Raw genomic sequence first — 11,079 nt, 5'->3', positions numbered from 1 at the left:
TTCACCGCGCACCTTAAATGTGACGCATATGGAAAAACAAGTACTTGTCTTGGATGTGTTTTACAACCCCAATGAATCACTGCATGCTAAATTGCTTACATTTTAAGAAACCCTTCATACTGTGTTAGACTCCCGTATGACAGGGTTAGGGTTATAACAACACATGGGATGACAGTTTTAAAATGTCAAAGGGGTCGCTCACCAGGGATCAACCTACAGAGAATTATTACCTGAACCTACAGCTCCCCTAGGCTTTACAGAGCTTTATTGTGAATTTCATTCACTCTTTGACTAGGGCAGCAGCTTTACTGCCGTGGATCACTCTCTGCACTCACACAGTGATGTTCACAACCTCAGTAGCCATGTGGGAGTAGGAAAGAAAACAAGACATTGTGCTTTAACAAGTAGCCCGTATACTAATGTTTGGATTGTTACTGACCATCAACAGCTAGCTTAAAATTGGCCCAGTGCCTGCACACTGCTTTATCGAAGGATTATATAGGAAGCAGCAGGGTTACCCACCCTCCAACAAAACCATGTGTTCCCAAATGGGGGCGCCCCCTATTTTCCCTTAGCCCTATGTTCCCTTATTTCTATAAAATCTTTCTTTGTCAAAAGATAAGATGAGATAGGCCTCTGTTTCCTGTAGAAATTTGTCTTGGGTGGTCTAGAAAACAAAAATAGCGATGCATTGTACAAAATGAACACACAATAATCATAGAGTAAACATGCATAAAACAACCATACATTAAACGTAAACATTTCATGAACCCCACGCACGACCCCTCTATCTTCCCCCAAACTCACATAAGAATGACAACACACTGCACATCCTCCCCCTCACATTACACTTAATTCTACCCAGATTGAAAATTTCCCATTAAATCATGCTGTGATCAATAACATATGCATTGCACAATGCCAAAAGGAACAATGCAATAATAGGCCCTATGTTTCCTAAGCCCACATGCGCCCCCCCCACACCATCAAAATTGTATGTTTCGTATATGTAAACCTTGTATTCATTGCTTCAGTAATACTGATCGTCGTGGTTTATGGGTTAGATAGGCCTTAGGGACCATAGGAGGGAGGGAACATAGACATGCTCCCCTGGAATGTAGGCGTGTGGCTTATGTTAGCAAGCAAGCCAAGATGACAACATTTGGAGTTTGCGGAGCAAACAGATACCCATCAATTAGACAGCAAACAAATAAAAAACAAATAGAAAAAGATACTGCGTTATTGGTTACAATAACTTAAGTAACTGCCACAAAACACAAGGCTCGCGATTGTAGAACCTATGTTATGCTATGTTAATCATGTGTTGATATGTGTTATAAGCATACACACAATTTGAAGGAGACGCTTGGATTCTCAGAATCTATTAATTCTCTCCTAAGTGACAAACAATACATAATATTTACTGATCTCAGCTCTGTTTCACATTCTGTATTCAGTTCAAGTTACAATCTCAGATCCAAATATACAACTCCTCTGGTGCTGTCATTATGTGATTGCCATTAAAGTAATTGTTGTAAAAGCATCATTAATTGATGAACTGCACAAGCGACCTGATTCCCAAGCAGTTAAACGAGCTCAGCTGGGCACCACAGCAGCCAGAAGCACTCTGAGGCTCCTGCACAGACCAGCAAGGAGGCTTTGTGGTGCTAACTGTCTATGATCCTCTATTGTTGCTGTATGGGCGCTGTAACAATATGTCACATTCCAGTCCTGCTAGGCCCTGCAGCTGCAGCCAGCTACTGTATCACTGCTGGCACATGACAAGTGTGGCCACCAGCGTGTTAATATGTGCCTGGTAGGTTTATGAGTTTGTGCAAATGTGTTGGGTCTCCTGCCTGCAGTGTGCATGTTTGTCTGTGTGTGGCCTGGTTGTGCACTTTGACCACGCTGTCACCAGAGAAGCTTGTCAGAGCTTCCCGTGGGTGTACTGGCCATTGATGACATACTAATGGCCCCGTGCTGGGTAGCTCCTTCGTCTGCTGGCATGTTAGTTGGCCTCCATCAACTGCCCACATTAGAGAATGAAGGGAAGAGGGGCCTAAGCACAGGAAACAAACATACAAGTGGTGTCAAGGAAAAGGAAATATTAACAAACATGCACCTGAGCAACAGGATGCTTGACACTGATAATGCTCCCTGGACCAGGAAAGCAGCATGATAAGCTGAAACAGTGAGCACCCTGCAGAAACTCCCTGGGTACAAAAAAAGAGTGAGCCAAAAGAAAGACATTCAAAACCATTTCAAACTTTGAGCCTCTGAACTCAGAAGGTGGAGGTAGGGGTGGTGAAGTCAAAAGTCAGCAGTAATGAGTGAAGCAGCGTCAGTGTAGCAAGGATCAGTTAGGAGGGAGTTGCATTTAAAATGACTGCTATGATGTGAGATTGGCGGTGTCTGATAGGAATGATAACGCTTGATTTAATACCAACGGTGTTCATTTACGGTTAATTTATCCCGTCCAAAAAAAATGTTATTAGATTGTTGCTGGTGTTGTTAACCAAAACCAAATTTCTCACCTGTACTACTATAAAAATTCTTGAGTTTCAATAACCCACATAGAAAATGCAACAGAAGTTGATGAAAGGTCATAGATTGCCTATTCTGGATCAACAGAAGTACATTTTCTGGATAAAGCCTGATATCCGGTGCGCTATGCTTTGCGCCTCAACTTCGGCTCTCTGTTTTTCCATTCTCAAAATATCTTCGCCACTGGAAACAACAGCCATCGAGCAAGCAAAGTGTAACTCTTGATGAAAATGTGGATAGTGCAATTAGGCATGCCTGGTTCTTTCGGGGAAGGATTGTAAAGATTTACAAGGAATGTGTTTTTTGGCATTTATTATCTAACTGGGAGGATTTGGAACCGAATGACGGGATGGGATTATATTGCTCACATTACTGTTTTGTGTTAAAATGACATTTAATATCTTATCTGGCGTTTTCTTGTGCAGGGTTCAAATGTTTCACCAAAATAATTTCCATTAGAGAAACTATTTTTCAGAGCCACCATCTCTTCATCCAGAACCTTGACAATTTTGATTTGTTTAAAGAAACCCAGAGCATTTTCTTCTCCTATGCTAGAATGTATCTGTGTTATAGCCAGAACTTGCCCTGCTGTGGTCTGGCATACTAGGGGAAAAGGGAGAGTTATTCAAAAAATTGTACCTCAGCACCAGGATGCTTATAATAATAACTATGTCAAAGTAAAAAAGATGATGAGATTGTTGCTAATGAAAAAAACTACATTTCTCCCCTGTGTTTCCAAAACATCAGCCCAGTCTCATGGTAGTTTGTAAAAATGGTCATGTTGTTTAATCTATTGATTCGTGTACAGGTCAAACACACCACACCACACCCCACCACACCACAGAACTTTCACCCTTGAGACCGCGATCGCGTCCTGCATGTTACAGTTCCTTTCCCCATTCTTTTTTTCCTAACCACAACCGTCCTGTTGTTGTGGCCGGCATGTAGCGTTTAATTTCCCGTGCCACAGAGATGCGGATCGTGTCCCTGCACCCGGGGGTTGTGTCCCGCGCGGTCCGTCCTTTTGTTGTCGCCGGTGTGTGGTGTTTCATTTACCTGTTGTTGCATCCTCCAGAGCAGCCCAGTGTCATGGCAGTCCGTGAAATGGTCACGTTTGAAAATCGTGATCTGTGCACAAAATAAACGACATAAACATGACCATTTCACGGACTGCCATAAGACCGGGTTGTAAAACATTCCTGAGTTTTAAGATCAGACCTGCAAAATGCAACAGTAGTTTATAAAGGTCATAGATTTCCTAATGCATCGTTAAGCTCTCTCATCCTAAATCTAAAATGTAGTCTCTTGCCCTGGGACCCATGCTCATTAAAACATATTACCATGAGGGGATCCATCAGTAATAGACCCACAACCTATTTAGAGGCCTGACCTACAGGAGGCAATCCAGAAGGAATTTCCCTAGAGAAATGCTTCATTTCCATGAAGAAACACTACCACTCTCATTTACTTTTGTGACATTCTGTTGATCTTTGCAAAGAAAGATGTAGTAACACATTATGATTATGGTACATGAATTACCATGATTCATGAGTTCATGCATGAAAAAGCCTGAATTAATTTATTTAGCACCTTGTGAACTACAAGGATTAATAGTATCTCATGCATGACAATGTATTAATTATTAATGCATCAATTATGTATTTAGTATTAGAATTAGTATTTCAATCATCATGATTTCCGATGTATTAATGATGTTGATGTGTTCTTCACTGGTAAATCTGTAGTTAAAGTGGCATCTTTACCGTTGATAATTAACCGGAAGCAGGTTGTCGGACATTACTCTGCAGTTATACACTATGGATGTGTAAACTGGAGAAAGAACAGTGATGTGAAAAGTAGCATTAGGGGTTTATTAACTTGAACTGACAACCAGTTGGAAATGTTACTGAAAGGTTTGTAAGCCTACCGAACCGATGAGACTGACTCACATGCGTCATCGTTTCCAAAGGTCTCCCCTTCTGCCTGTCCAGACAACAAAGCAACCCCAGAGTTTTCAAACCAAAACTGGGTGAACAGTGTTTCCAAATGTCTCCATTTTAGAAGCTCAACAAAGTTGGAGTAGTGCGGCATACATGTAGCAAAAGACATTGTTTTTGACAAAAACATAGAGCTGCAGATGTAGCCTTAAAGGTCCCATGGCACGAAAATTTCCCTTTATGAGATCTTTTGACGATAATCTGCATTCCTGCAGCTTGCCTATGGTCCTCCAGTGGCTAGAAATGGCAATAGATGTAAACCGAGCCCCGTGTATCCAGCTCTTCCTTTGAGAAAATGAAAGATCAGATGGGCCGATCTAGAATCTTGCTCCTTATGAGGTCATAAGGGGCAAGGTTACCTCCCCTTTCTCTGCCTTGCCCACCCAGAGAATTTTGCCCACCCATGAGAGAGAGACATCAATGACTTTCAAACAAGCAAAGTGGCAGTTGGTCATGGCCACACCCCCACCCTCCACCTTGCCCTCTCTCTCCTCCTCAAAAGCTACACACTCAGAAATGGCACATACTAAGGAAAGCTCATTGTGGGACTGGCTCTAGTGGCTGTAATTCTGCACCAAGGCTGAATTTTGGGAAAAAGGCTTCAGATATGGTATTTGGGGACCATCCAAAGAGCATCATGTCATGGGACGTACAAGCAGAAAATCATATTTTAGTATTCTCATTAATGATATCTTTCTGTTTCAGTTCAGTTTTACTGCTAAAGGGCCCCCGATCGTTTCAGTGAAGGCATATGTCGTGTAAAAACTGACCTTTCAGATTATCCACTTTGGAGAGGATATAACTGGCACTGGGCAGATAATACTTACTGTAACAGCAAAAACACTCAGGCTACTTGAGATGCTAATGTGTTCGCTGCCAGTCTAGTTCCTCATCAGACCTGAAAATGTGAAAATCAAAATTTCAAACAATAGAACTTCCAGCGTCTTTCAGTGGCAGCTTTTTTAAGTTGATGTGTACTCAAAAGACAATCTAGACTATGGCTCAGAGACAATCATTCAAAGAGCTACAATAAACTCTTAGGATGTGGACTTGGGAAACTGTATGTGTTTCTGACAGAATTGTCTAAAACATTTCTGCAGTTAAAAAGTGTGAAGGTGCTCAAACATATGATGAATTATTCCTAGAAGGACCTCAACACTTCCTCATGTGTTTCATCTGCTGACGCTGACATGCTCTGGAAGAAAAGAACAATTTGTCTTTTAGTAAAGTTAACCATGCAAAGTAACAGGACAACCCTGCCCTACAGGCTAGGGCTGTAAGCTGCTGAGTAACTATAGAAAATGTGCTTTTACAGAAATACATTTGAAGCAGTTCCAACTGCTCCAACAGTCTGAGATAACTGATCCGGATCTTGTGATTTCATTTCTTTCATTAATTTGAGAACCAAGGGCGTAAATTCTACTGGGAATTGGGGAGACACATGCCCCCCTCACTTTCATTGGCCCAGCCACGTTTTGTTTTACCTAAAGACAGTATACAGGTTTCAATGTGTTAAAAAGCTCACTGCCAACTTTGTTTTCTGATTCAAATTTATTAAATTAAATTTATCTATAACATCATCTATCAGGCAGCATCAGTTATTACGTTACACACCATTTTTACTTTTTGTTATACTACGATTATTATGTGTACCACAATGACCAATTTTATCAAAATGTAATATCCAACCCTTGTCAAAACCTACACACACGAACAAAACAAATACCAAGCTGTTTTATATTGTTGTAGAGCACATCTGTAGCCAAACAGCATGGCCAAAAAGCAGAAGGAAACCCATTCTTTTGCCCTTAATACCTTTAACTGGAACCTTTTTTTTGTTTGTTTCTTCTTCTTTTATGGGTATTACATCAAATCAAAAAAAATTATTTTACACAAGTATATTTTTAGCCTGGGAACCAGATAAAATTGTGAGCTCATGTTTTAGGCCGTGGCTTATACGTCTGGTCTCCCTTCCCGTTCAGACAGATTTTCCAGCTGACCAGCCACTGATCAAGCCAACAATTACCATTTTATATCATTTTGCGCATGTTTGAATAAAATGACTGACAACTTGCAGAGCCTTTGTGCTTTTACACAAAACTTGATGACATCATCTCGTGCTGTGGATACTTTAGTAAAGCCTGGTAAAGAGTAGCGCCGTTTAGGCATTTTTGAATTTAACCAAGATGGCTGTGGCTGATGTGGAACTTTCTGTATTAAGTATTTTTAAATTGTGATGGCTGTGAAGGCCCTTATGGAAAAGGAATTAAGAGATTAACTCGCATTTTTCTGCCAATGTCAGGCTAGTAAGCTTGCATTTTTTTTTTGTTTCCTCCCTGCTTGTCTGTCATCAACGATTCATTTAGAGTTTTGCTCAGGTGCTGCCTGAAGATCTACCAGATGTCCCGCACCTTCTGCTAACTTTGTGTCGGCATTCCAAACTGCGGTGGATTGATGCGGACAATGGTTTACTGCTCCTCAGATCTCTGCAAGGTAAATTCAGACAGCTAGCTAGCTGTGTCCAATCCAAGGGTACTGGAGAGTGGATGCTAAATGTGCTGCAGCATCCCCTAGTGGCCAAGAGGGATGTTCTATTTGTGGCTGTGTCTCCCGGGGTCATTGGGGTCTGGAATTACTCATTTCTATTTAAGTCCGGATCACAGCTTTCTAATAATAAAAGGGTTCCAGCTGACAGTCATTACACCAAAATCTGTGCTCATATTTGGCAAATATTTGGCAAATAGGAGCTTTTCTATTACGATTGGTGACCTCTCATCGTCAGTCGCTCCTGTGGGGTACCCCAGGGATCCATTCCTGGCCCCATTCTGTTTTCTGAAAGCATAACCTGTGATTTCATTGCTACGCAGATGATTTGCAAATCTATTTACCAGCTCACTGCTGACCCTGTATAGCCAATACCTCTACAAAATCAGGATCAAAATTTAGAGCCAAGCTAAATGTAATTAGACCAGTAGCACTCGAATAATACTTTGACTTCTCTTTTTATACCTGCTGGTCACACAGACCAGATATTTCAGTTTGTCTCATATTGCCCAACAATATTATACGTCAAGTTATCCATTAAATGTAATACTCCTAAATGCCTGTCCAGAACACTCTGCCCTCAACACGGATCATGTTCTTCTGTTTTATCTGTCTATCTGTCGTATCCAACTGTGTGTCTCTATTTAATTACTCCCACAGTGGGAGATGGACACAATGTCCTATTGAATGTAGGCTTTGTACGAAATATTCTCCCTTTTATAAAGAATGACTTTGCAAAAATCCACAGCAGAGAGTCTTTATCTAGGTTAGGCAATAATGGGTATGACATTATCAACAGCAGAATTCATGTCGTCATCTGTACATGATATCATCTTTCTGTGTAACTCATGTAGAAAATGTTGCATAGATGAGGATTTGCAGTGGAAAACAATCCAAATGTTTGGTGTTAATTAAACTTTAATATTGGAAATGAACCATGGATTCCTTGTCAAATCAGTTTCAACAACACTATAAGTCATTACATCATTGAGAACTGAGTATCTGTTCTGCCGGGATACAAAGGCACTGCTTAGTGTGACTGAATGCAGAAAAACTGAATTTTGCAGTTAAACTTTTAAAGTGAAAAATACTTATTGATTTACAGATTATGGAATATGCTGTTCACATGACCTGTATCAAATTCCAAATATTGCCAGATTCTCAATAATGGGGGAAATATTAGTGTACGTGTAAACATTCTTATTGTGTCAGATGAATGCATTGCTACATTCACTAATCAAAGTCCACTTGTTTATTTATTAAAAGTTTTGATGCAACTGCCTCCCTCCAAAGGTTTTCTGCTTTTTTTTACAGACCAAGAGACGTGTATTTAATATCTTATCAATGTCTTTATTTAGCAGTGAATGTCCAAAAACAGGCACCCCAGGCAAACGATTTATTAAAGTGATTATTTCTTGCATTTATTGTTCAGCTTGTGGCTGACATTAGATCTGAGATCTTCAAACTGCTGGTGCAGAAGCTTTAACACACAGGTCTTCAACTTCACTTGACTGTAATTACATAACCAGAGAGATGATCAGCTCTAGGTCCCAAAGTTGTAAAAGCAGGTTGAACTACTAGATTGTTAGTGGCAGAGTGTGACTATAGGTCAGGCCAATACAGCTGTTCCCACCAGCCTGTTAAGGAATTCCTTTATAAACCATGACATGACTAACAAGGTAAAGAATCACACAGTGAAATGTATGGAATCCGACTGAGTTATAGCTCTGACAAGTAAAGAGTTTGGGTGCGGCTTATGATTAAAGTATTTTCAATGCTTAACAGCTATACCATCAGTAAAAGTTAAGGGTAGACATGGCTGTCATTGATTCAATTCAATTCAATTTTTTTTATATAGCCCTATATCACAACAGTTGTCTCATTGCGCGTTTCATAAAAGAGCAGGTCTAAACCATACTCTGTGATGTTATTTACAGAAACCCAACAATTCCCACCAAGAGCAAGAACCAGGTGACAGAGGCAAGGAAGAAATTCCTTTTAAGAGGCAGAAACCTCGAGCAGAACCATGGCTCAGGGTGGGCAATTATCTTCCTCGACCGGTTGGGGGTGAGATAAAGAGACAGAGAAAGACAGACAGAGAGAGAAAGAGAAATTGTTGCAGAGGGTGTCGAGCAAGAACGAGTTAGCAACCTCATCCCATTAATGGGATGAGGTTACAGATGGAGAGAAGGAGGAGGAGAGAGGTACACAGTGCAGTCTAGGCCTATAAGCAGCATAACTAAGGGATGGTTCAGGACTCTCCTGAGCCAGCCCTAACTGTAAGCTTTATCAAAGAGGAGAGTCTTAAGCCTACTCTTAAATGTGTGAACGATATCTGCCTCCTGAACCCAAACTGGAACTTGGTTCCATAAGAGAGGAGCCTGATACCTAAACGCTCTGGCTCCCATTCTACTTTTAGAGTCTCTAGGAACCCTGCCCTGCATTCTGGGAGTGCAGTGCTCTGGTGAGGTAGTAAGGTACCATGAGCTCTTTGAGATGAGATGGTGCCTGACCATGAAGAGCTTTGTAGGTGAGAAGAAGGATTTTAAATCCTATTCTGGATTTTAAAGGAAGCCAATGCAGAGAAGCTATAACAAAAGCGATGTGATCTCTTTTCCTGTTTCCTGTCAGAACACGTGCTGCAGCATTGTGGATCAGCTAAAGAGTCTTTATGGACTTTTTCGAGCAGCCTGATAATGAAGAATTGCAGTAATCCAGCCTAAAGGTAACAAATGCATGGACTAGTTTTCCTGCATCATTTTAACACAGGATTTTCTTGATTTTTGCAATATTATGTAGTTGAAAAAAGGCGGTCCTAACAATTTGCTTAATGTGAGAATTAGACGACATGTCCTGATCAAAGATAACTCAAGATTCCTCGCAGTTGTGCTGGAGACCAGGGTGATTTGGAAAATGCATCACAGAGGTGTTTGGGTCCCAGAACTATAACTTCACTTTTATCTGAGTTTTAACATTTAAACATTAACGTTAGAAAATTACAAGTCACCCAGGTTTTAACATCTCAAGGAACATTTGAAGTTTGGCTGATTATTTTCATCCCGGCTTATCAATAGATATAATTAAGTATCATCTGCATAACAATGAAAGTGTATGGAGTGTTTCCTGTGTACTGCGCTCCAAGGACAATACCTCCAAGCCATATCATTAATGAATAGGTTAAGGTACTTTATTGTCACACAATCTACAACGTAAAGAAGTCAAGAAAATAAAGGAAACACATTGAATGAGAAGGTGTGTCCAAACCTTTGGCCTGTACTGTATATGTCAGGTCTTATCATTCTTTCAAGTAGTCCTACGTTTAAAGGTGAACCTTTAGAACTTGAGGACCAAAGGTAATGAATTTTATCTCTAATTGTTTTAATTTTATCAGCTCATGAATTTGTCACCACTCAGAGCTATAGGAATAGACGGCTCAATAGAGCTGTGACTCTCTGTCAGCCTGGCTACAGTGCTGAAAAGAAACCTCGGGTCCTTCTTATTTTCTTCTATTAGTGATGAGTAATAGTCTGAGCCTTCCTGTAGGTTTTGAATTGCCAATCTAAACAAAATTCTTCCAGTTTGGTAGAACGCCATTTACTTTCAAGTTTTTGCAAGATTTGTTTTTATTTGCGAGTGTGTGAGTTATACCAAGGTGCTAGTTTCCTGTGCTCCATCATCTTCTTTTTGAGACAACCAACAGAGTCTAAAGTTATCTGTAGGCTGGTCGTAGCGCTGTCTATAAATGTATCAATTTGGGAGGGACTAAAGTCAACATAAAGGTCCTCTGTTATCTTAAAGCATGAAAGTGAGTTAAACTTGGCAATAGTACTGTCAGTTGTCATCTAGCGTAGAAGCTTTAATCTAAGTTAGTATAGTCGGGTAGTAGGAATTTGTAAGTTATTAAAAAAATAGTCTGATAATACTGGATTCTGCAGAAATATTGTTAAATCCTCAATTTCAATGTCATATGCCAACACAAGTTCGAGGGTGTGGT

The sequence above is a fragment of the Etheostoma cragini genome, chromosome 7 (assembly GCF_013103735.1).
Source record: "Etheostoma cragini isolate CJK2018 chromosome 7, CSU_Ecrag_1.0, whole genome shotgun sequence".
Lineage (NCBI taxonomy): Eukaryota > Metazoa > Chordata > Actinopteri > Perciformes > Percidae > Etheostoma > Etheostoma cragini.
This window is presented reverse-complemented; position numbering follows the sequence as displayed.